The sequence below is a fragment of the Phyllobates terribilis genome, unplaced genomic scaffold, assembly GCF_046119375.1.
Source record: "Phyllobates terribilis strain yellow unplaced genomic scaffold, ASM4611937v1 Scaffold_2__4_contigs__length_985480577, whole genome shotgun sequence".
NCBI lineage: Eukaryota > Metazoa > Chordata > Amphibia > Anura > Dendrobatidae > Phyllobates > Phyllobates terribilis.
Genome location: NW_027362762.1, coordinates 86,328,914 through 86,355,537, shown reverse-complemented (window position 1 = coordinate 86,355,537; position 26,624 = coordinate 86,328,914). Strand labels below are relative to the sequence as shown.

At 46.9% G+C, this 26,624-nt stretch overlaps 1 protein-coding gene across 1 annotated transcript in view; it reads right to left on the bottom strand.

The window, feature by feature from the left end:
• Window positions 1–24,620, bottom strand: part of LOC141249686 (transmembrane 4 L6 family member 1-like) — a 35,678-nt gene extending 11,058 nt beyond the window's left edge. The window contains exon 1 of the mRNA XM_073669760.1: window positions 24,369–24,620. The gene's annotated coding sequence lies outside the window, so the exon portion shown is untranslated. The remainder of the gene's footprint in view (window positions 1–24,368) is intronic.
• Between the last annotated feature and the right edge of the window lie 2,004 nt (window positions 24,621–26,624).

Genomic DNA, 26,624 nt, shown 5'->3' with positions numbered 1-26,624 from the left:
CTACTATAATACTGTCCCCTATGTACAAGAATATAACTACTATAATACTGACCCCATGTACAAGAATGTAACTACTATAATACTGCCCCTATGTATAAGAATATAACTACTATAATACTGCCCCCTATGTACAAGAATATAACTACTATAATACTGCTCCTATATACAAGAATATAACTACTATAATACTGCCCCTATGTACAAGAATATAACCACTATAATACTGCTCCTATATACAAGAATATAACTACTATAATACTGCCCCTATGTATAAGAATATAACTACTATAATACTGTCCCTATGTACAAGAATATAACTACTATAATATTGCCCCCTATGTACAAGAATATAACTACTATAATACTGTTCCTATGTACAAGAATATAGCTACTATAATACTGCTCCTATGTACAAGAATATAACTTATATAATACTGCCCCTATGTACAAGAATATAACTACTATAATACTGCCCCTGTGTACAAGAATATAACTACTATAATACTGCTCCTGTGTACAAGAATATAACTACTATAATACTGCTCCTATGTACAAGAATATAACTACTATAATACTGCTCCTATGTACAAGATTATAACTACTATAATACTGCTCCCATGTACAAGAATATAACTACTATAATACTGCCCCCTATGTACAAAAATATAAATACTGTAATACTGCTACTATGTACAAGAATATAACTGCTATAATACTACCACCTATGTACAAAAATATACAGTGGGTACGGAAAGTATTCAGACCCCTTTAAATTTTTCACTCTTTGTTTCATTGCAGCCATTTGGTAAATTCTAAAAAGTTCATTTTTTTCTCTTTAAAGTACACTCTGCACCCCATCTTGACTGAAAAAAAATAGAAATGTAGAAATTTTTGCAAATTTATTAGAAATAGAAAAACTGAAATATCACATGGTCATAAGTATTCAGACCCTTTGCTCAGTATTGAGTAGAAGCACCCTTTTGAGCTAGTACAGTCATGAGTCTTCTTCAGAATGATGCAACAAGTTTTTCACAGCTGTATTTGGGGATCCTCTGCCATTCTTCCTTGCAGATCCTCTCCAGTTCCGTCAGGTTGGATGGTGAACGTTGGTTGACAGCCATTTTCAGGTCTCTCCAGAGATGCTCAATTGGGTTTAGGTCAGGGCTCTGGCTGAGCCAGTCAAGAATGGTCACAGAGTTGTTCTGAAGCCACTCCTTTGTTATTTTAGCTGTGTGCTTAGGGTCATTGTCTTGTTGGAAGGTGAACCTTCGGCCAAGTCTGTGGTCCACAGCACTCTGGAAGAGGTTTTCATCCAGAATATCTCTGTACTTGGCCGCATTCATGTTTCCTTCAATTGCAACCAGTCGTCCTGTCCCTGCAGCTGAAAAACACCCCCATAGCATGATGCTGCTACCACCATGTTTCACAGTTGGGATTGTATTGGGCAGGTGATGAGCAGTGCCTGGTTTTCTCCACACATGGCGCTTAGAATTATCACCAAAAAGTTCTATCTTCGTCTCATCAGACCAGAGAATCTAGTTTCTCATAGTCTGGGAGTCCTTCATGTGTTTTTGAGCAAACTCTATGTGGGCTTTCATATGTCTTGCACTGAGGAGAGGCTTCCGCCGGGCCACTCTGCCATAAAGGCCCGACTCGTGGAGGGCTGCAGTGATAGTTGACTTTGTGGAACTTTCTCCCATCTCCCTACTGCATCTCTGGAGCTCAGCCACAGTGATCTTGGGGTTCTTCTTTACCTCTCTCACCAAGGCTCTTCTCCCACGATTGCTCAGTTTGGCTGGACGGCCAGGTCTAGGAAGACTTCTGGTGTTCCCAAACTTCTTCCATTTAAGGATTATGGAGGCCACTGTGCTCTTAGGAACCTTGAGTAATGCAGAAATTCTTTTGTAACCTTGGCCAGATCTGTGCCACAATTCTGTCTCTGAGCTCCTTGGGCAGTTCCTTTGAGCTCATGTTTCTCATTTGGTCTGACATGCACTGTGAGCTGTGAGGTCTTATATAGACAGGTGTGTGCTTTTCCAAATCAAGTCCTATCAGTTTAATTAAACACAGCTGGACTCCAATGAAGTAGAACCATCTCAAGGAGGATCACAAGGAAATGGACAGCATGTGACTTAAATATGAGTGTCTGAGCAAAGGGTCTGAATACTTATGACCATGTGATATTTCAGTTTTTATTTTTTAATAAATTTGTGAAAATGTCTACATTTCTGTATTTTTTCAGTCAAGATGGGGTGCAGAGTGTACTTTAATGAGAAAAAAAATGAACTTTTTAGAATTTACCAAATGGCTGCTATGAAACAAAGAGTGAAAAATTTAAAGGGGTCTGAATACTTTCCCTACCCACTGTAAATACTATAATACTGCCCCTATGTACAAGAATATAACTACCATAATACTGCTGCCTATGTACAAGAATATAACTGGTATAATACTGTCCCCTATGGCACTAATTGGGCGCAGGGCTAATGTGACATAACAACCTCACGGGAGCCCCAGGAATGCGAGTGTCGACGCCATTGGAACGTCGCCGGCATCGGAGGTGAGTATAAGTGTTTTTATTTTAATGGGGCCAAACATGAGGAATGAGAAGGAGTTGTTCAAGTAGAGGACAACTCCTTTACCAACTTCCTGTCTCTGCACTGACTTTTCACATCCAAATGGAAATGTCGCTTTCCATTAGAATGTGAAAGGGCAGTGATTATTCACCGCAGGATCCTGATCTCCGGGTAAATGCTGCCTAGTGGAATTCAATTCTCCCTGCTAGCAAAGATGTTGCAGAGGAAATTGAGTGCTGCCAGTGGTTTCAATAGTTTAGCTAACATAAATAAATTGAAGTCTACAGGTCCTGATGAATACATCTAGGTTACTGAATGAGATAGCAGAGGAAATTATTGAACCACTCTCCATAATCTTTGACAATTTTTGGAGAACAGGAGAAGTCACAGAAGACTGGAGAAGAGCAAATGTTGTCCCTATCTTCAAAAAGGAGAAGAAGGTGGACCCAGGGAACTATAGGCCTGTGAGCCTTACTTCTATACCAGGAAAGATCATTGCACAAATCATTAAACAACATGTAAGCAAGTACCTTCATGAGAATGAAGTGATTAACCAGAACCAGCATGGGTTTGTAACTAATAAGTCATGTCAGACTAACTTAATTTCCTTCTATGACAGAATCACTGACTGGGTGGATCAGGGAAACACAGTAGATATAGTATATCTAGACTTCAGCAAAAGCATTTGAAAAAGTATCTCATACCATTCTTATTGAAAAAATGACCAACTATTGAATGGACAAGGCAACTGTTAGGTGGTCTCATGAGTGGGAAACACAATAGCCCACATTTGGAGATTCAAAATAGGGTGGTGTGGATAAATAACCACTCACACCCCATATTATGTAGCCAACTTGAACGAAATATATTAAGGCAGGAGAAAAGGCAAGTATCTTGGCGTACAAAAGTTTATTATAATTTCATATTAAAAAATTCATATATAGATGGTAAAACAGTAAGATGCAGACAAAAAGATCCAAAAAATAATAATCCAGATAGTCAAAAAAGAATGGAAATAACAGTAGAATAGAGCAGGGTAAGAAAGAATATGATACTTAATATATGGGGATCACATATACCGTAGTCCTATACAGTAACTCCATTGCTACAGTGCATATCATGTACATGGTATAGGTAACTCACCCCAGAGTATCACACGTGGCTAGGGACAAGTGAGGGCCGGTGTCTGTCAGGGAGGGCAGCCTCGACGCGCGTTTCGTGGGTGCTTTTTCAAAAAACGCGCGTCGAGGCTGCCCTCCCTGACAGACACCGGCCCTCACTTGTCCCTAGCCACGTGTGATACTCTGGGGTGAGTTACCTATACCATGTACATGATATGCACTGTAGCAATGGAGTTACTGTATAGGACTACGGTATATGTGATCCCCATATATTAAGTATCACATTCTTTCTTACCCTTCTCTATTCTACTGTTATTTCCATTCTTTTTTGATTATCTGGATTATTATTTTTTGGATCTTTTTGTCTGCATCTTACTGTTTTACCATCTATATATGAATTTTTTAATATGAAATTATAATAAACTTTTGTACGCCAAGATACTTGCCTTTTCTCCTGTCTTAATAGGTCTCATGAGTGGAAAGACATATGTACCTGAAAATGGTCCCAATAAAAACTACAGCTTGTTACTCAAAAAAAACAAGCCCCTACTGAACGCTGAACCTAAAAAAATGAAAAAAAAAGATATGGCTCTGTGAATATGATGCAGAAAACAAACTATTTTTTTAAACTGCTTTTCTTGTGCAAAAGTAGCAAAGCATAGAAAAAAACTGTATAATTTGGACATCACTGTAAATTTATCAACCCGTAGTATAAAGCTATATCATTATTTATCACACACGGAGAATGAAAAAATAATAAAAAAAATAAAAATAAATTCCAGAAGTTTACTTTTTGATTTTAAGTGTTTAAAAGGTAACATGTACCCTAAAGAGGCACCAATGAAAACTACGGCTTGTTCCTCAAAAAAAAGCCCTGACACAACTTTGTTTACAGAAAAGATAGCAAAAAAACTTACGGGTGTCAGAAAATAATGACAAAAAAATGTTGTTTTGTTCTGTTTCGCAAATGTAATAAAACATAAAAAATCTAAATGTATTTGATATTCTCATTATCATATCTACTAAGGAAAAAAAGTTGCATTTTAATTATACTAAATGGCTAGTGTGGTTAAAAAAAAATCTGTCCAGAATTACTGCTTTTTTGTTAATTCTACCTCCCAAAAATTGGAATAAAAAATTATCAAAAAGTCATATGTACTCGAAAATGAGACCAATGAAAACTACACCTTGTCACGCAAAAAATAAACCCTCACATAGTTCTGTTGACAGAAAAGTATTAAAGTTTATGAGTCTCAGAAAATAGTTATGCCAAAATCAATGATTTTTTTTCAAACAGAATATTTATTGTATAAAAGTAAGAAAACAAGATGACATGAATTTGGTATCACCGTAATCAAGTCGAACCATAGAATAAAATAAATACTTTATTTGTGCATCAAGTGAAAAGTGTAAAATATAAGATGTAAGAAAAAATCATGGCAGAATTGGTGTTTTTTCTTCAGTTTTTTTTTAAGAGTTAATAAAAGTTTGATATTAGCTTGTGTGTACCCAGACGGTGCTACTGTCAAATACAATTTCTGCCAATTTCTGGCCTCTGGAACGTGACAATGAAAAAACGTAGCTGTTTTGAAAGTACACAGATCCGGGGTGTCCATAGACTGTAGTTGTCGTTCTCAACTCTTATTGATATAACTGGGAGCTGAGCTGCAGAACTGAAGAAAGTCCACTACACAATGTATGGAGCTATGGTATACAGATTCTATGGACATCCGGCGTTGGACATGATAAAAGCTGATGTGTAGGAGTTACAGTTGTCGGATCCCATGACATTGATGACCTGTGTTAAAAATAGGTCATCACTCTTTTGGAAACCTCCTGTAATACAGTCGATCACTTCTCTGACTCTCTCTGATTCTCAAAAGTTGGCAAATTTGCTTTGCATTGACAATGTAGAAATCCAACCAGACATCGATGAATGTATTATCAATCAATGAGTTGAAAGTCATGTCCACAAGAACGTTCAGGACCAACCATAAATTATTCCTAAGGGTTCAATTCACTTTCCACTAAGTAACCCCGGCTTTATTGAATTGTGTATTTGTTAAGCAAACTGTGAAATCCATATTGTACAATAGGTCAACAGATGGCAGGAGCAGATGGAGCAGAAACGTGGCCACTTTAGACCCTCTTTCAGAATTAGCAAACACAGGAGTGGAGTCTTTGCTGAATACATCTTCACATTGCGTGTTGTGACAGGAGTCCACCGGGCTGTGTTTGAGGTTGCTGACATGGAAACAAGTAGGGGGTAGCTTCTACTGTAATGTATAACTCAGATTATAATCAATAGGAATCCAAAGGGCAACTTTACAATTACACTAGGATTCCTGGGGTAAGTGTGTTTTTCGGCCATGTGGCAAAAAAACCCTATGACTAAGACATTAGAAAACCAAGAACTTGAAGACATCTGGCCAAAATCTAATCCCTACACAGGAACCTGTCTTTGTACATTTTTAGTGATAAATAGGTGATAACTTGCAAATCGGTGGAGCCTATCCACTGGGATCCTACCAATTCCAAGAGCAGGGCTCTGAAATACCCCGTGAGAATGTGTGCTAAAACTCCATTCGTTCTCTAAGCCTACGACCCCACTATCAGTATTTGGTCAGTATTTTATCTCGAAAGTGGGAGCCAAAACCAGGAATGGGTGATACATGCAGAATTGGTGACTTGTTACTATTATATCTTTTCTCTGATTGTTTCTCACCTGGTTTTGGCTCCCACTCCTGAGAAAAAATACTGACCGAATACTGACCAAATACTGATAATGGGGCCGTAGCTTAAGAGCGAGAATATTGAAATGTTGGGGATTTCAGCCATGAGGTGTAGTAACAAAGTGTGATGAGGCATGTGTGAAGGAATTGAAGTGCATGACACTTGCAGCCCTTTTGGAAATCCATAGTAAGGCCTGTGTGGACTGCGTGAGAACTTCAGACTTGAAAGTGAAGAAATGGGGCTGAAGCAATAAGTCTCCTATGAAACGTTTTAGAGAAAACATGATGACAATTGGTCTATTATCATTGACCTGGGTGAAGTTGCAGCGTCCCGTGTGACTGATATTCCGGTTACTGCAAGTTAACCAGAGTGCTCCTTTTGAAAAGTTGAGTTCTTTGCAAGCCAGAACTTAAAGTGTGACTGTGTGACCACCTGGTGGTCTGGGAGATGGTGGTGTTCATATTTCTATGCTCGCTACAAAGGATTCTCTAGGCTTTGGTCAAGAGAACCTCGAAAAGTGTGGAGAAGAATATTACTGGGTGTCTAGTTCAATTCGGCAAGTACCCCCTAGATGGGGCAGTCTAAAGAGGGAGAGACCTCCCAGAGGATCCACAGCAGCAATGAAGTACAAGAGAAAGCCAGCTGTCACTCCTGGCACAACCTGACTCTTGATGGACCAGTGGAGTGTTGTTAATTCCCTGGCCATGGTGAAGTACTTCCTATTAAAGAGTAATTAAAGTTTCTTAATGATTTTTTTATTTTTACCATGGAATTGGGTTTATTGCAGATCGTGAGGGTTCAAGTCCTGAAATCCCCACCAATTTTGCAATAGATTGCTGAGATGTGCGAAGCTCAGCAGATAAGGGCGTACAGCTCCTGTCTTAGTGTGCATGTAAACCGGAGACAGATACAATAGAAAGATTTTGTACTGAATCTGTGGCGCCCCTGAGGGTTCAGTTGCCACAAAGGTACTGCACCTCACCCAGATGTGTGGTGTTTCCTTCTCTCAGGTAAGGAGGGAGTGCTGCCCGGAACCCCAACACCCACATTCAACACTACACTGCTCCAGGCCGGCTGGAAGGCCAAGATGCAATGTGTTTCCTGCTGAGCCATGTCCCTGGCTGGAGTGGGGGGAACCCAAAGGTAGGGGGAACCAGTAGTGGGTGTGGGTGGAGGAAGTAGAGTAGGGGAGCACCATAGGAGGAGGTATAAAAAGGCAAGCCATCTTAGGGTGGCAGAACAGAATGAACAGACAGTTCAGTGAGTGAGGACAGTCAGTCTGGGAGCAGAGTCTCTTTAGGAGCTCTGCTCCACAAGTTAGGGCCTAGTGCTAGAGGCCCAGGAGGGGAGCAGAGGAGAAAAGGCTCCGTTCTATTGAAGGGATCCCAGGGAGTACGGCGAGTGCGGGACGGCACCCGTATGCCCCGAATCTGTCAGAAGACAGGGGGATCAGGCCGCAAAAAGGGGACCGGCCCCTGGACCAGTCGTGTTACTCCAGGTCTCAGCTGGAAAAACCGGAGGCTTCTGGCTTTTATAGTGCAGTTGCCAAAGCCTCATCCTAGTCACCGTGAGGGTCAAGCAGGTCCGGGAACTTCAAGTTGCCCAGAGGGACTTCAGAGCACCCGAGCGGGACTGTGAGTGGGGAAGCGCAGGGCAGGAGGGAGAAGACCCAGCGTGAAGTCGGTCTAGAGAGGAACATAAGAAAGCGGTGTTCCGTCAGGTGCTCCTAACCTACCTGAGGAAGAGCTGAACCCCCGGTCTGGTGAACGCAGCGCGACGTGGGAGGCTGGCACCCGCGCAGTGTATCAGTGGAACGTACATGAGAACTGTGAGTAAAGACTCGGATGACTGCACCGCACTGCCTCCGTCCATTATTTCAGCTGCGCCATCCCGCCTGCACTACAAGTCCCAGCATCATCACCATCAAACTCCACACTGCCCCGGGGGCCCGCTCCACCTGTGGGGAGCAGAAAGACCTCAGCTGCCATCCCATTACCCCCCGGAGGTCTGCAGCAGCGCTGGTAAACCTTACCAGGTACCACAGGTGGAGTCACGAACTATTTACTTTATTTTTATTTTCTATCCAAGTTACAACCCCCTTTTTGGTTGACTACCCTGGGCCACGGACCGGGCCTGCCACCGTGATATCCCCCACCAGCATCCATAGGCCCAGCTGCCGAGTACCCCACAGCCCTGGGGGCGCGTCAACTTCATACTGTCACGAATCATTGGGGGAATTTAAATGTAGTTTTTTTTTCCTTTGATCCGGCAAGGGTTAATGTTAGTCTCTTGCTGGCAGCTTTTTGAGGATGGTCAGCTGATGTTGGTTGGTACCACTCCCACCTCCCTTTAAATAGCCACATAACCCATCAGCTGATCATTGGTTATAGAGTTCATTCAATGCAGACCAGCTGGAGGTGTGGAGCTGCTGTAGGAGTTCTGGACCCTGGTGCCATTATTGGAGCTTTGCTGCAGATTCGAAGTTTTGCTGCTGTTTATAAGTTACGTTGTTTTTCTTGCTGCCAGTCCGTTGTTTGTCATCTTAACCTGGGTTACATTACCAGTAGTGATAAGGCTAGCGTCCTTGTCAGCCAGTTCACTAGCTAGGGTAAGCTGTGGTGACAGAAGGACCCGCATAGGGTGTTAGGGGAGCTTAGGGACAGACACAGGTTGGTGTCAGGAGGTGTCACATCCCTCACTCCCTACCGTTAGGGCCTTCCTCCCCCCTATATCATCCCGTTGTATCCGTGTGTTGTGCCGTTCGCCGGACATCCCCTTGTCCATCCGTGACACATACTCTGGTATGTGTGCACACTAAGACGGGAGCTCGTGCTCCTGTCTGCTGCGCTGCACACTTCTGTTTGCTGAGCTGCGCACTTCTCCGGGGTCTATTGCGCAATCAGTGGGAACCTCAGGACTTGGATCCCAACCGATCTACAGGTAATGCAAGTGCCTGCTAAATATGAAAAATCATTAAGAAGGTTTAGTTACTTTTTAAGAGAATTGCAAATCTTAGTTAAGTAACATTCCTGTACTGTACCTTTTAAGAGTATTCTGCAACCATCATTCTTATTGTGCTGCCATGAGGCTTTGTCACCATCAAGGGTTTGCGTCTACTTGTGAAGAATTAAAGATTACTGTTGATCTCTATTGTCTACGAATACTGATTGACAGCAGTGGTCACAAGCATGGCTGACTAAAGAATAAGTAAGGAGACAAGCACAGGTCCGAGGCCGCTTTGGAAAAGAAGTGGCTCGATATTGGTAAGATGAGTTATTTTATTTATTATTATTATTTTGCACTATTCTTGATGTTTGCTTTTTTCAATTTGGGGGGAGATCAACACTTTAATGGGAAACTTAGTAACGTCTACTTATATGGTTCCCTCAGAGTGTAGCACAATGACAACCTGCAGTTTAGGCAATTTACTATGCATTAAGCAAAAATGTATTCCAGTTGCAACAAGTTAAGAAGTTAAGCAGCATATTATAAACCGATGGTAATAATTTATGTAAATGTTTATACAGCCGAAGTCTAAACCATCTCTGGTGCGTCGCTCTCTAAATCTTCCGATCAATCACACTGATCTATGTAGAGGGAAGTTGTCCTGCTTTCACAATGATAGAGATTATTTATATGGCAGGACTCAAAAATCCTATCATGTTGTGTCCTATAATTAATATATGTCTTAATGTATATGTGGCACCCCTGCAGGTTCAGTCACCACAGAGGTATTGCATCTCACCCAGAGGTGTGGTATCTCACTCTCAGGTAAGGAAGGAGTACGGCCTGGGACCCTAACACCTGCATCCAACACTACACTACTCCAGACCAGCAGGAGGGGCAAGATGCGCTGCTCCTCTGCTGAGCCCTGTCCCTGGCTGGAGTGGGGGGAACCAAAATAGGGGAAACCATGTAGTGGGTGTGGGTGGAGGAAATAGTTCAAGGGAGCTCAGTAAGAAGTAATATAAAAGAGAGGGTGGAACATTCTAGAGGGAGAAGAAGGAAGAAGAAGTGAGAGAGAGTCAGAGGAGGAGTTGGGAGCAGGAGCTCTGCAGGAGCTCAGCTCAGGGGAAGCGCGGGCCTGAGTGAGGAGGCCCAGGAGAAGGAGAGGAGGAAGGAACGGGAGCAAAGAGGAGGCTCCAGGAGTGAAGAAAGGATCCCAGGGGTACGGGCAGTGCTGGAGGCCATCCGTACGCCCGAATCTACCAGGCTGTGGAGGGATCGGGTCGCAGAGGGGACCGGCCCCTAACTAGTGAGAATTGCAACGTTCAACTAGGAGGGTGCAGCATTTCAGGTGCAGCAGCCAAAAGCCACATCTATCTCACCAAAAAGGTGGCCATAGAGGACCCAGGGGACAGAGAAGACGTCGCCCGACAAGGTCCGCGGTCACTGGATTGGGACACTGGGTGTGAGGTGCAGGGAGATGGCCAGAAGGAACACACAGAAGGGGGTCCCATTATGTACTCCGGAGGTACCTGAGGGTTTGCTGAACCCCTCCCTGAGTAAGCACAGGACGACGTGGGAAGTTATGATCTGCAGTTGTAACCAGGAGCAAAGTGAGAACTGTGAGTAAATCCGGAAGACTGCACCCCACGGTCTCTGCGAATTATTACTGCGCCATCATCCCCTGCACTACACTGCACAGCAACATCTATAACATCACCATTTCCTGCCCTGGAGCTAAGCTCTGCCTGTGGAGAGCTGAACCAACTCTGCTGCACTAACATCAGCTCCAGAGGACCTGCTCTGCAGTTGCGGCTCCCTTTTGCCGCATACCACAGGTGGCGTCACGAACATTATATAGAAACTCTATTCCCTTTCAATAAAGCCCCTTTTATTGACTGCCCTGGGTCATGGACCGGGTCACCGCCACTGTGACATCCCCCAGCACCGACCGGCCCAGCTACCGAGTACCCCACGGCCCAGGGGGCGTGTCATACTTACATTGAAGACAAATACTAATAACTGTCATGTAAGATACTAGCAAGACTGGCGGTAGCACCCAGCAAACCTGTGCAAGTGCTGTGCCCACACCACCTTCGGGGCCCACTCTGCCTTTCATGTAAGTGGATGTCCGCACTGCCTACATGGCGTGCACCCAAGAGCCAAGGAAGTGCCATGCCGCGCAGGTACAAGCTGTGTTGCACAGCCGGCACCTAAGTCTAACTGCTAGGAATGGAGTTTGTCCGATCACAACAGTTTATCCTATTGGTAGCCAATGTCAATCACGATGCCCATTGCCCCTGTTCACCCACAACATGATTGTGGTGGTTTTGATGGAGCTGTCAAGGCAGCCTGGGGGCCTACTGGTGGCCAGGCTTCATAGGTAATTTGATAATGAACTGCAATATTATAGCATTGCAGTGTATCGTACAAGCAGTTAAGTGATAGCAGGGTCAAGTGCCTTAAAGGGACCAATAAAAAATGTAAAAAAAAAATGAAACATTAAAAAAAATAATATATATATATATCTATATATGCAGCACAGATATAAAAATTGAAATCCCCCGAAAGTAAATAAAATGTAAAAAATGACCATATTGGTACGGCTGTGTGCGTAACTGTCCAAACTAATAAACAAATATAATATCTATCCCATACGGTGAGCGCTGAAATAAAAAAGACCCCAAAATAGTAAACTGCAGCTCGCCTTGCAAAAAACAAGCCCTGATACAAATTTAACGACCAAAGAATAAACAAGGTATACCTCTTGAAAGACGAGGAGGAAAAATGGAAAGTGAAGACTGGTCCACTGGGACTCTTGTCCACCTAAACCTGGATGCCAGTTATATAATTAGTGACTAGAAATATACTGTAGATCACATAAATCTTTTCTGGCCACCATTTTTAACAATTTCCTATACTGGAAGGACTTTACTTATCTGTGTACACCAGACACCTGTGTGGAGTAAGGAATTATTATATTTTTCTTTATAGAGAGTTTGTCCCCAGCAGGAGCCTTCATTATATCTATATACATGTGACGCGCCCCCTGGGTCGTGGGGTACTCGGTGCCAGGCCGGTCGTTGCTAGGGGAGATGTCACAGTGGCGGTGACCCGGTCCAAAGTTCGTGACGCCACCTGTGGTATGCGGCTAAGGGAGCCGCCGCTGCGGAGCAGGTCCTCTGGAGCTGATGTTAGTGCAGCAAAGCTGGTGTGGCTCTCCACAGGTAGAGCTTAGCTCCAGGGCAGTGTAGATGGTATAGGTTGATATAGGTGATGCTGGGCGTTGTAGTGCAGGGGTGATGGCGCAGATATTAATCACAGAGACCGTGGGGTGCAGTCTTCCAAGTTTACTCACAGTTATTAAGTTCCTCAGGTTACAGGTTCCGGACTAAAACCTCCCACGTCGTGCTGCGTTCACCAGGCAGGGGTTCAGCAATCCCTCAGGTGGTTCAAGAGTGCCTGACAGGACCCCTTTCTATGTACCTTCCTCAGTCGTCTTCCTGCGCTGGCTCTCGCCCTCCTGCCCTGCGCCTCGCAATCAGTGTCCTAATCCGGTAGCCTCGGGTCTTGTCGGGCAACCTGCAGTCCCCTGGACCCTCTGTGGCCACCTTCTCAGCGTTATAATTGCGGATGTGGCCACTGCACCTTGCAAGTACAGCAGCCTCCGGTTCCTAGCTGAGCCTTGTAGTTCTCCACTAGTTTAGGAGCCGGTCCCCCCCCCGCGGCTCGATCCCTCCACCGCCTGGCAGATTCGGGCGTACGGGTGGCCTCCAGCACTGCCCGTACCCCTGGGATCCCTTCTGTTCCTGGAGCCTTTCTCCTGCTCCCTCTCCTCTCTCAGTCCTGGGCCTCTCACTAGGCCCGCCTCCGGAGCAGAGCTCCTGCAGAGCCTCTGCTCCCCTCACTTTCCTCCTCTGACTGGCTTGTCCTTCTAAGATGGCTCCCCTTTTTATACAGCTTCATTTCATGTGCTCCCCTGATCTACGTCCTCCACCCACACCCACTACATGGTTCCCCTCCACTCCAGCCAGGGACCAGGGACTGTGCTCTCCCTTAGGAGCAATCTCACCCTGCCCTACTGAAGTGGACGTGTTGGATGCAGGTGTTAGGGTCCCGGGCAGCACTCTATCCTTACCTGAGAGTGGGATACCACACCTCTGGGTGAGATGCAGTACCTCTGTGGCGACTGAACCCGCAGGGGCGCCACATACCCCCTTGGTAAAACACAGCACGTCCGCGGGCTGGCATAGAGTAAAAACAGGGTATGTTACAGACATGCAAAATTTTGAGAATGCATTCACATATAAGATTAATCAGCAAACGCTTTCTTCCCTTTATGGGAGGCACTTTTTCTTAAACGTTACTGGTTACTTGTATCAAAACATTATAAAACTTTCTTCAAGTATATAAAACATTTTTCATATAAGACATTCTTCTTAAAGTTACAGTGAGTCCCATAACCAGGTGTCCATTTCACTGGTGAAGGTGCAACAACATGAATAGCATGAGGGACCCATCTGAAAACCCTCAACGTAGGCCCTGGGCGTGGCTACAGGGCATAAGTGATCCAGGTGTTGGACCACGTCTTCGGCCACGCCAAACGGGTTTTTGGTCAGTGGTCTCTTAATATAAAACCAATAGGGGGCACTTTAATAAGTGCAACTATTTACAATGGACAGTTTTTGGCTGCTCACAGTCCTCAGCCTGCAAGTCTTTATACCCTTACGGGTAACTAAGGCACACATTATTTTCCAGTTCACACAAAAACAAATTTTCTGTACCCTTACGGGTAACTACTTGTAAGGTGCCCCAGCGAGGTAGTCGTGGGCGAGCTGTAGCTCCCTCTCGCTATGGCACCCTACAGACAATACGTGGCCTCCCTCTGAAGTGTGGCTGTGTATGTAGTGCTCTTCACTTACTTCAAGCCATCCGATCGCGGCTGTCTCCAGGCATTTTTCTTCTGGGACCAGGGCAGCAATAATTTCAGAGGACACGAGGTTCTTAACCAGAACTTGAACTTTACTTGGGGAAGAGGAATATGTACAATATTTACAGGCAGATATAATGGATAAGGCCCGACAGGTTATCATCTCTCTCACAGGTGCTGGTAACTCCTTCAGCCCTGGTTCCCTCTTTAAGCGAAGCATCTCCGTGACTCTATCTCTAGCCCGACAGAGACTCTTCTGTAACACCAACAGTGATCTGGATCTGATATTTCCCCCACGTCTTAGCCTGGAGTCCTATTTAACTTCCTCTGCTTCCTGCAGACTAGAAGTGCCCCGGGTCCTCAATACTTCTCTGTTGAGTTTCTCCGGCCAGCTAACAGGACTCTTGCTCTTGCGTAGGGAGGCTTTCACACTGGTGATCCCACTGTCTGAGGGCATGGAGCTCCCCGTCTACCCTAGCAGCCACTTATATTCAGGCTGCCCGCACGATTCCCCGTACTGTCTCTTAATGGCCTCTGGACACTAAAACCGAGGCTTTTTGTCAATGTGCCCACCCCCTGTGAGCTGTCATCTCACAGCATTAACTCACCACTGCCTGCAACCCTGCTAGCAGACTCAACCTGACATCTGCACTCAGAACAGTGGCATCTTGTGGCCGTTTACAGGTACTGCAGCCCACAACGAATTATGCCAGGAACAAGCTCTATATCACTCAAGGCTTGATCCGGGCACTAAGTTCCCCCTTTACTCTACTGACTGGACCAGTAAAGCTAACCCCTTAACTTGGTCTACCAACAGTTCAGAGAGGTCTGACTTCAGGAACACTCCCTTTAACTATCTCAGTACCAAGGGAAGGCTAAGCCCTTCCCCACTATTACATTCCCCGACACTTTAATGTTGGTCGTCCCCGACCACACTAAACAATAAACAATAAACAGCAGCTATGACATTATATCACATTACTAAATTTTACTAAAACATTTTAGCACATGACTGGTCCTGAAGTCTTCTTCTTGAGTAGGAGACCGGCCCTTCTCGGTTAAGGGCCCAGGAACTGCAATTCAGGACAGTCCATTATCAAGTTTCAAACTTCTCAAAGATACCGGTCCTTCTTGGTAAGGACCCTGGAAGCACAATGTCAATGTCCTTATCTTTAAGACAAGTTACACACCATTAGCCCTCAATCTTCTTCAAGGGCTGCATTCTAAGGCACACAGTCATAGGTAACACCCTGTGAGTCTCTTTCTTCTTGGCCCTAGCGGGGGTCACCGGTTCTTCCCGCTAGGCCCCAAGTCTCTTAGATTTAGAGGATATCCACCCCCAAGGTGTGCCTCAGCATTTTAAATTCCAGCAGAAAAAGGCGCAACAAGCGCAACAAAAGAAAAATAAAAAGTAAAAACAAAAAGAGCAGCTCTCCTGGGCACACAACTTTGGTGCTGCTTAAGGCCTTTCTGGCCTGGGAGGTAGGGGAACAGTCCTCCATTTTTTTTTTTTTTTCAACTTAATTCAACATGGGGCACTCCGCCCCCATTGGGAAAAAGTCCCAGGAACAGGACCACATTCCGATGGGTCCTAGTAGGAGAAGAGGTGAAAGGTCAACGGACCTTTTAGCCTACTCACTTCTTCCGGGCCTCCCGTCGCTCCTTCATGAAGGCGGCCCATGCTGCAGACGAAGGTGGCTTCCTCCATTTCCACGGCTGATCGGGGTATCTGCTAGGCCCGGGGTCCTCGTCCGAGGACGTAGCACTGCCACAGCCGACCTGGGTAGGGCCGTAGCTGGTAACAGAAAAATGATGGACCTCCTGACTGGCACCAGCCTGAATATCTCTGGCAGTCCCTTGCTCAACTGCCTCAGCCCCTCCTGGGTGTTGTGGTGCCGACCCCTTCTCTGGCACCTCACTAAGGAAATCAGCTTCCTTGTCACTTGCGACATCCTCCTCCTCGTCGCTCACAATATCTCCCCACTGCCGCCTCCTAGGCTCCTCTGTTGGCGGAGAACTGGCCTTAGGTGGGGACAGAAAGCCTTTAGGGGCTTCCCTAGCCCAGCACTGCTTAGCCTCCCTTTTGGCCCTCCTCTTGAAGACCTCCTCGTCCTTTTCCAGGACATCTTCCCACTTGTACGGTCGGGTGAGCGCAGCCGCGTACCACCCCCTGGAACATTCACACTTGACGAAGTGGACAATGTCCCCCACACGTAGGTTGTGGAGACGGTCGGGCAGGTAGTCACGCTTGATGACCTCACAGGTGACAAATACCTCATCCCCAGTCCACTCTTCCTCCAGGAACCCATACCCCTCATGATTGTGGAACTCGAGGACTCGCCCCCGAGTCTGGGACGCCTCCATCGACTCTCTCCGCGCCGCGTTGGACCCTTCCAGCCAGCCTCTGAGGAAAGTGTCGGTCCATCGCCGCTGCTCTCGTGGCGTCATCGGGGGGTTGCGGGTAGTCCACTTCACACTCCCGAGCTCGGCGTAACGCTTCGCCGAGGGGGTGTTGATGGCGTCCACTGCCAGCTGCCAAAAACTCTCTTGTGGGGCCCTCTTCCTGGGAGGCCTCGCCTCCGCCTCCGCACCACCCCCTGTCGCCGTGGAAGCTGTCGCGGCAGGCGCCGCAGGCGAAACCGGCCGCTGGGGTATAGGCTGCTCACCTCCACCAGGCTCCGTTGCAGCAGGTGCTCCGGCCCCACCAGAATGTTCTCCACCCTCGGCCGAGGGGGACGGGTCTCCCGGCATCCGGCTCCAGCACCACACGCGGAACTCATGGATAAGCAGGCCCAGCTCCGGTTCGGGCCTAGTGGACCACTGGACAGCCACTGGGAGTAAAAACTCACGGGCGGCATCCGCGAGTGAGCGACTCTCACCTGCAGCCCCTGGGGTACTCAGCTCCAGCATCCCTTCCTCAGCGCGCACTCCGGACAGGTCGTCCAATCCTCCGTTTGCCATTCTCTCGGAGCGTCCACCGCAGCACCTCCTTCCTCTCACGTGCCGGACAGAAAATGGCGCCGGTTGCTTACTGGTGACGCGCGTCCTGCGTGTCAAACTCCGCCTCTTCCTGGGCCGGCCTTCTGACGCGACTGCCGCGTCACTCGTCACTCTCGGCCGCTCCGCCTTCAGCCGCGCCCCCTCTCTGTGCGCGCTGATACTCACGGGGCCGGGCTTCACTTTACGCCGCGCCCTCTTCCTCTCTGGACGTCCCATCCTGGGACGCATCTTCACCGCTGGGCCCATCCTTCTTTGGGCCGGAACTCGTAGGGCCTGGACATCTTTTTGCGCTCTCCAGCGCCGTCCACTCCCACGATAGGCGGTTCTTCTCCCAGACTTTACCGCCGTCGTCACCATCTTGGAATCCATGCTTCGGGCCGCCATCTTGGGCCGCATGCCTTCCAACACTTTCTCCTCAGTGTTCTGTGTCGGCTCTACCCCGCTTTCTTCATGCGAGGAGCTCGCATCCTGCCGACTACGCCAAATGTAAGGTGCCCCAGCGAGGTAGTCGTGGGCGAGCTGTAGCTCCCTCTCGCTATGGCACCCTACAGACAATACGTGTCCTCCCTCTGAAGTGTGGCTGTGTATGTAGTGCTCTTCACTTACTTCAAGCCATCCGATCGCGGCTGTCTCCAGGCATTTTTCTTCTGGGACCAGGGCAGCAATAATTTCAGAGGACACGAGGTTCTTAACCAGAACTTGAACTTTACTTGGGGAAGAGGAATATGTACAATATTTACAGGCAGATATAATGGATAAGGCCCGACAGGTTATCATCTCTCTCACAGGTGCTGGTAACTCCTTCAGCCCTGGTTCCCTCTTTAAGCGAAGCATCTCCGTGACTCTATCTCTAGCCCGACAGAGACTCTTCTGTAACACCAACAGTGATCTGGATCTGATATCTCCCCCACTTCTTAGCCTGGAGTCCTATTTAACTTCCTCTGCTTCCTGCAGACTAGAAGTGCCCCGGGTCCTCAATACTTCTCTGTTGAGTTTCTCCGGCCAGCTAACAGGACTCTTGCTCTTGCGTAGGGAGGCTTTCACACTGGTGATCCCACTGTCTGAGGGTATGGAGCTCCCGTCTACCCTAGCAGCCACTTATATTCAGGCTGCCCGCACGATTCCCCGTACTGTCTCTTAATGGCCTCTGGACACTAAAACCGAGGCTTTTTGTCAATGTGCCCACCCCCTGTGAGCTGTCATCACACAGCATTAACTCACCACTGCCTGCAACCCTGCTAGCAGACTCAACCTGACATCTGCACTCAGAACAGTGGCATCTTGTGGCCGTTTACAGGTACTGCAGCCCACAACGAATTATGCCAGGAACAAGCTCTATATCACTCAAGGCTTGATCCAGGCACTAAGTTCCCCCTTTACTCTACTGACTGGACCAGTAAAGCTAACCCCTTAACTTGGTCTACCAACAGTTCAGAGAGGTCTGACTTCAGGAACGCTCCCTTTAACTATCTCAGTACCAAGGGAAGGCTAAGCCCTTCCCCACTATTACATACTTACAATGTTCAGTCTCACTTACTCTTGCTTAGTAGTGGTGTCCCCGCCTGGGGGTGTACTCCTGGTTTTTGCAGGCTGACCCAGCCGGGTCAGCCGCCTCTGGCTGCAGGGGCATGTCCTCTTCCTCCTCAACCACGCGGTACACCTGGAGGGCATACCACCCGCGTTCCCCGTGGTGCCTGGTATAAGTGACACGGTCATCAGGGTAAAGGTTTCGGTCGGGGTGGCCCTGTTCAAGGTTGGGCTCGACATCCCGCCGATTAACAAAGATGTCCCATGCAAATTGTGGGTCCTGGATAAAGCCCCATCCGGCTTCCAGGTCGAATTTAACTATGAGCCCTTCCACCCGGGGACTGGGCTTGACGGACTAGGCCTGGTGGACTTTAGCCTTGGCGGACTTGTTCTTTCTCCAACTGCAGGAGTTCTTTCCTGCAGTATTCCTCCCTCTGGAGATCTTGGGCCTGGGTCTCCTGCGTTAACCCCATGAGGTCCCCCCCCACCCCGGTTGTCCCACCTAAATTCTTCTCCTGCTTGGCGGGCAGCCGGGGGTGCTGGTACAGGGATTAGAGGGGGTTCCTGTTGATCCTCGTATTTGGCGGACCAGTCAAATGAGGGGGCTCCGTACACCCACTCGGGTGCCGGGGCTGGCGGTTCGGGGAGGGAGCAGAGCAGCAGGTCCGCGGAGTCGGCGTCCGGGGGTAGAGGTTCCGGGCTCAGAAGCTGCTCTAGGTTGTACGTGCCCGGAGACGGAGGGTACTGCAGGAGGCCCAGGAGCAGGTCAGCACCTTCAGCGCCCGGGATAGGGGAACTTCTCCTACCTGCTCCTGTACTGCACGAGGCCTCCTGGCGTTCATCAGGCTCCGCCGGGGCTGGGGTGCCACTGGTGACATGCAGCGCTGGCAGCCGCCGGGCTGCGATCTTCGCCAGCAGCTCCTCCTTCCACCTTGCGACTGCTGCTTGCTGGGCCTTCTCCACTTGCTGGCTCAGCTCCTGTACCTCGGTTTGGAGGAACTCGGCATCCTCCAGGGACAGTTTGGATATTACTCCCTCCAGGGTGAGGGGAGTCGCTTGTTGCTGCAGGCCAGAGGCGGAGGCTTGGTCCTGGCTTCCGTCCATGCTGGCTGCCGGGTGCGGTCTGTCTAGACTGGTTAAGACCACACCCTGTCTCCACTGCTTCTCTCCTCTTCCTCTCCCCTTTCGGGGGCGGTTCCATGGCAGCCTGTTGTCGGTCACTCCTAAGGGCGGCCCCCCCACTTTGATAGACACATCTACATACATGGTCACTGTTGCTTGGGGCGGGCCTCGCTTTTGGCGCCATTCTGGGACTCGGCCCACGATGGGAGGTGATTCTTTGTCTTTGAGTACGCACATAATGGCGCCCGTTCTTCTGGGGCGGGCGCCACATTCAGTAAAGAAAAACAGTCTCTAGGCGCACAATACCCGGTGATAACGGGTTTGTTTGAATCCTGTTCGTGACGCCAAAGATGACGCGCCCCCTGGGTCGTGGGGTACTCGGTGCCGGGCCGGTCGTTGCTAGGGGAGATGTCACAGTGGCAGTGACCTGGTCCGTGACCCAGGGCGGTCAGTAAAAAGGGGAATTTTATAGTTTTTATGTACAAAGTTCGTGACGCCACCTGTGGTATGCGGCTAAAGGGAGCCGCCGCTGCGGAGCAGGTCCTCTGGAGCTGATGTTAGTGCAGCAAAGCTGGTGTGGCTCTCCACAGGTAGAGCTTAGCTCCAGGGCAGTGTAGATGGTATAGGTTGATATAGGTGATGCTGGGCGTTGTAGTGCAGGGGTGATGGCGCAGATATTAATCATAGAGACCGTGGGGTGCAGTCTTCCAAGTTTACTCACAGTTATTAAGTTCCTCAGGTTACAGGTTCCGGACTACAACCTCCCACGTCGTGCTGCATTCACCAGGCAGGGGTTCAGCAATCCCTCAGGTGGTTCAAGAGTGCCTGACAGGACCCCTTTCTATGAGCCTTCCTCAGTCGTCTTCCTGCGCTGGCTCTCGCCCTTCTGCCCTGCGCCTCGCAATCAGTGTCCCAATCCGGTAGCCTTGGGTCTTGTCGGGCAACCTGCAGTCCCCTGGACCCTCTGTGGCCGCCTTCTCAGCGTTATAATTGCGGATGTGGCCACTGCACCTTACAAGTACAGCAGCCTCCGGTTCCTAGCTGAGCCTTGAAGTTCTCCACTAGTTTAGGGGCCGGTCCCGTCTGCGGCTCGATCCCTCCACCGCCTGGCAGATTCGGGCGTACGGGTGGCCTCCAGCACTGCCCGTACCCCTGGGATCCCTTCTGTTCCTGGAGCCTTTCTCCTGCTCCCTCTTCTCTCTCAGTCCTGGGCCTCTCACTAGGCCCGCCTCCGGAGCAGAGCTCCTGCAGAGCCTCTGCTCCCCTCACTTTCCTCCTCTGACTGGCTTGTCCTTCTAAGATGGCTCCCCTTTTTATACAGCTTCCTTTCATGTGCTCCCCTGATCTACGTCCTCCACCCACACCCACTACATGGTTCCCCCTCACTTGGTTCCCCTCCACTCCAGCCAGGGACCAGGGACTGTGCTCTCCCTTAGGAGCAATCTCGCCCTGCCCTACTGAAGTGGACATGTTGGATGCAGGTGTTAGGGTCCCGGGCAGCACTCTATCCTTACCCGAGAGTGGGATACCACACCTCTGGGTGAGATGCAGTACCTCTGTGGCGACTGAACCCGCAGGGGCGCCACACATGGTGCACAGAAAATACATTCACGGGGGGCTATCACATTACCTATATATAAAGTAATAGCCCCTCAGTCTGATTGGTTAAAAGACATCAACTGGTCATGGCCAGAGCGACTTCAAACACAAATGTTTAATGACTGTGTCCAGGTGGTGCTTTTTAGTACGTGGCCACTGCAGCCAATCACTACCGGTAGTGGTGGTGCTCAGGTGCACAGTATGAGACCACTGCGAGCAGGGATTGACAGTAGCAGATGGCATATGATCACTGAAGGAAAGTAAATCGAGATTGGCATGGACCTGCGGATTCAGCAGGTGGGTACTGGTTCTTTGTTATCTCATTGCTTTCTTGGGGGAAAGCAATAAGATAGGGGAAAAAATGCCAACCACCTTTATTTTATATAAATCACATACTATAACTTCTCTTTATACAAAAAAAATGCCCCTAGTATAAAATAATAGTGCTTCAGGTGTTGGTGGTTCTTGTTGGGGCATCTGGCCTTTTCCACATGTTAATTATTAGTGAATCAAAGTAAAGCACACCCCAAGCACATGGAATATCAAGCACCCACAGTGCCACCATAGTCTATCCCACCCTAGGGGTAATGAATATGCCAGGGAATGTACATCTCCTACAGCATATGCCTAATTATGAGGTCCAATATGAACTCACAGACTTCTATGAACGAAGCAATATCCTATAAAGTAGTGGCACATTCCTAGGATATCTCATCATGTTAGAATCAGTGGAGATCCAACTTCTGAGACCTCCCAACTCATTGTAAGAATAAAATGGCCCCATTACTGGCTGAGTGTTGGGTGTGTGCCCTTCACTGTCCTCCCTCCACAGCTATGCTCCCATGCCTCTTGGCTGTACAGAGAACCACAGCACAGCCCGCTCCAAAAGCTTCGAACCCTTCATTCTTCGGTTTGGTGGGGGTTCCAGAGGTGGGACCCACACTGATCATACAGTGATAGCATATTCTATAGATATACACTCTGTGGATAAAATTATTGAGACACACTATTTAATCATTGAATTCAATGTTTTCAATCAGTCCTTATTGTCAAAGGTGAATAAAATCCAGCCCCTTGCCATGGCATCTGCCTTTACAAGACACCAACTTTCTGCTGACTCCATACCTGCAGAGTCCAGACCTCTTCTGGTATTAACATCAGCACAAACACTGCGCCACCGCCGGGAGCTTCATGGCCGAGCAGCTGCATGCAGCCGTACATCACCAAGCACAATGCCAAGAGTCAGATGGAGTGGTGTAAAGCCACCACCACTGGGCTTTGGAGGAAAAGTGTCCTGTGCAGTGATGGATCACACTTCTTTATTTGGTGTCTGATGGATTTGGTGAATGCCAGGAGAACGTTACCCACCTGACTGCATTGTACCCGCTCTATGGCTTGCTGGAAGATGGATAATGATTGGCTTGTTTTTCAGACATTGTATGCTGGACTATTATAGTTTCCAGCTTTGGAGAAGGCAACTGCTGTTCTGGATGAAGGGGAAAACAATTCCCACAGACACCTCCAAAAGGAGCCAACTCCATATTAATGTCTATGGTGTAAGTTGCTAATGGACACATAGTTGGCTGTCATCTGTGATGTAACCCAGAGTGTTGCTCTAGTGCACATAAGCACTAAGAGGACTGTTTGGTGCACCTGGGACCGGGTTACGGGTAGTTTGAGAGATGGGTGGGTCTTGCTACCCACATACCTCACTTCTGGGTGTGGTCAAGATATAAAATGGAGGCCGTTGTTTGGCACATGGTCTGTGTGTTTGGAGGGAGAAGGCCTCCTATGTGTTGTGGTCTCCCGACTGAGCCAGTGGACTGGATGCTCCCCAGCCTGTGTGCCCACAAGACTGGCTAACCAGAGACTTTGCCTTAAGGACTCTTTACTTTGTTTTTGCCTGAATTATAGGCTGTTTGTATTTCTTTTTGCTTTTTCCGGGTTTATGATGTAATAAACCGACATGAACATTTAAAGGAACATGCCTCCTGTTTACCCCCCAATGCACCTGAGTGAGTAGAATCCCCACAATGGATATAGCAGTGGAGGTCAGACAAGCTCCTGTAGGTGTAATGTGAAGGTGTCCCAATACTTTTTATCCAAATAGTGTGTGCTACTTTATAAGACAGGAATAATGTTTTAAGGACAAGCAGCTGTAATATGGCCATGAAAATATTGCCAGTAATTTGCACAAGAAAAGTAAGAATAGACTAACTGCACTCATGTAGCCTGAAGATCCTGGTTCCCAATTAATCCGGCTCCTCCTCAACCACCATGTGTAATTTAACACAATGGCATAACTAATGCGGGTGTAAAGGTAGCCAAAAGACCCCATAAGGAGAAACTAATATTATACATGGCACAAGATACCCAGTGGCCAAATTTTTGTTTTCAATTCGGCCCTAGGAGATTCAAGATACCCCCATGATTTACAGTATCGGTGCCTTGTTATGTGTTGTCCTCGGACAACGGGTCCAGGTACAATTATTACCTCTGCAGTTCCTAAAGTTACAGCCCTGACCATCTCAGGTATCACAAAAAAGAATTTCGGGAGGATTGACCTCTTGGGTGGATAGTTTGGAGATCATAAAGGTTAATGAACTCCCCTATTATACAGGAACATGTAAGAGTAAAGGAAGTTGGATGTTGTGTCTGTATGAGAATTTGGATTTTTAATTGCTAGTTCATATAATTTCTATTGAAATCCTTATATAAGGGAACTACAATTCTATAATGTTTCTGTATATTCAGACCAAGTGATTCCGACCCTATAAAACCGGTGTATTGTTAATTCTTATATATTTTACATACCTGGTAAACTCGAGAGGAAAGAAATAGAGGCAGGAGACCAAAGCGAGACCCTTTCCACCAAGAGGAGTAGTGCGACTCTGCTTCCAGGTACACGGATCACGAAGCCAGCGGCTGAAGGTAAACACTGATGATCTGCCTGGGAAGAATTTGTATAGACCCTGAACTCCCTCGCCAGGTTGCAGGGATGACAAATAAGCTGGTATTGATTTTCTGAGCGGTGAATGTAGCAGTGTTCTCCTGGTCAGTGTTCCTGATCCTCATCGATTAACTGCAATGATCTCAATTTTATTACTATTTCTCAATCTAGAGGTGGCAACGTTCAGAACATCTAAAAATATACTAAATATAGTAAAACAATTTATCCCGGGATTTACCCCATTTTCATAGATACTGATGTGTCCTTTCTTTACTTTTGCTCTTTTCTCAACATGTTCTAAGATGAGTGACACGAGATGACCACCGTTGAAATAAAAATTCAACAAAAAAAAAAGATGATATTGCGATACTCCGCCAGGAGATGTTTCTGCTATATGTGGACACTCATTTTTTTGTGATGTGAGTTGCAGCTTGTTGAGAGTTATGCCAGCATGTGGCCTTAATTAAAGGCACATAGTGACATATGTTACCCATAGAGTCCTATTGTAAAAAAAAAAATACAAAATAGGCATACCGACCATGGAAGAAGTCAAATTACACCTCTTTTGACATAAGTCAGATCAATGTGGTCTTTCATCAAATGTAGAGTTCAAAAGAGAAGTGAACACGAGTAAAATTGATTTAAAAACACATAAGTCCTGAAAATTCAGCCCATAGCCTACCATTTTAACCCAGATGAAGGTCGAAACATTGTCAATTGCTTTATAATTCCTTCCTGATCCCAAATATCCCTGGATTAACAACTCATCTCCATTAATCTATTACATATAACTTGAAATATATATTTTTAGGAACACTATTTATTGATTTTTTTAACAAATCATACAACCTCCTCTGGAAGAGATTTCTATAGTCCCAGTGCTCTTACTGTAAAGAATCCCCAAGCATGAGGATGTGGAAAGCTTCTCTCTTCTACACATAGTGGCAGTCCCTTATTACAAGTACAGTCCTGGGCATAAATAGATTATCAGACAGATCTCTGTCCTTTGATAGTAATTAGGTCGCCCTCTAAGCCTTGTTTTAAACCAAACCGCAAGTTGTATGTAGCCTATCCTCACCAATAACTACATTGGTCGCCCTTCTCTGCACCGGTTCTCGTTCTTCTATGCCCTTCTTATACACATGTCCAATATATGGATGCAATATCCAAGTGTGGTCTGACTAGTGATTTGTATAAAGGCAAAACTTTATTCTTGTCATTTGCATCTTTTCCTATTTAACGTATCACTTGATCTTATTTGCCTTGGCAGCAGCTTCCTGGCATTAATTATCTCATCAGAAACCAGATCTTTACAGAAGCCATAAAACTGAGTGCAGATTATCAATATTTTAACAATGATAGTTCTATCTGATGCACGCTATTTATTTTGCCTTGTCTTCGTGGAGATTTTCTACCTCATAAACATTGTAGACTTCTTCTCCAGGCTCCATTATTGCCTGTTGAAATCAATTTTAAAGGGGTTGTCCACAATATGTTTATTTTACCAGACGTGTTGGGGACATGATAATTGTCAATTGTTAATACAGTTATATGAAAAAGTTTGGGCACCCCTATTAATCTTAAGCTTAATGTTTTATAAAAATTGGTGTTTTTGCAACAGCTATTTCAGTTTGATATATGTAATAACTGTTGGACACAGTAATGTTTCTGCCTTGAAATGAGGTTTATTGTACTAACAGAAAATGTGCAATCTGCATTTAAACAAAATTTGACAGGTGCATAAGTATGGGCACCTTTATCATTTTCTTGTTTTAAATACTCCTACCTACTTTTTACTGACTTGCTAAAGCACTTCTTTTGGTTTTGTAACCTCATTGAGCTTTGAACTTCAGAGCCAGGTGTATGCAATCATGAGAAAAGCTACTTAAAGTGGCCACTTGCAAGTTGTTCTCCTGTTTGAATCTCCTCTGATGAGTGGCATCATGGGCTCCTCAAAACAACTGTCAAATGATCTGAAAACAAAGATTATGCAACATAGTTGTTCAGGGGAAGGATACAAAAAGCTGTCTCAGAGATTTTACCTGTCAGTTTCCACTGTGAGGAACATAGAAAGGAAATGGAAGAACACAGGGACAGTTCTTGTTAAGGCCAGAAGTGGC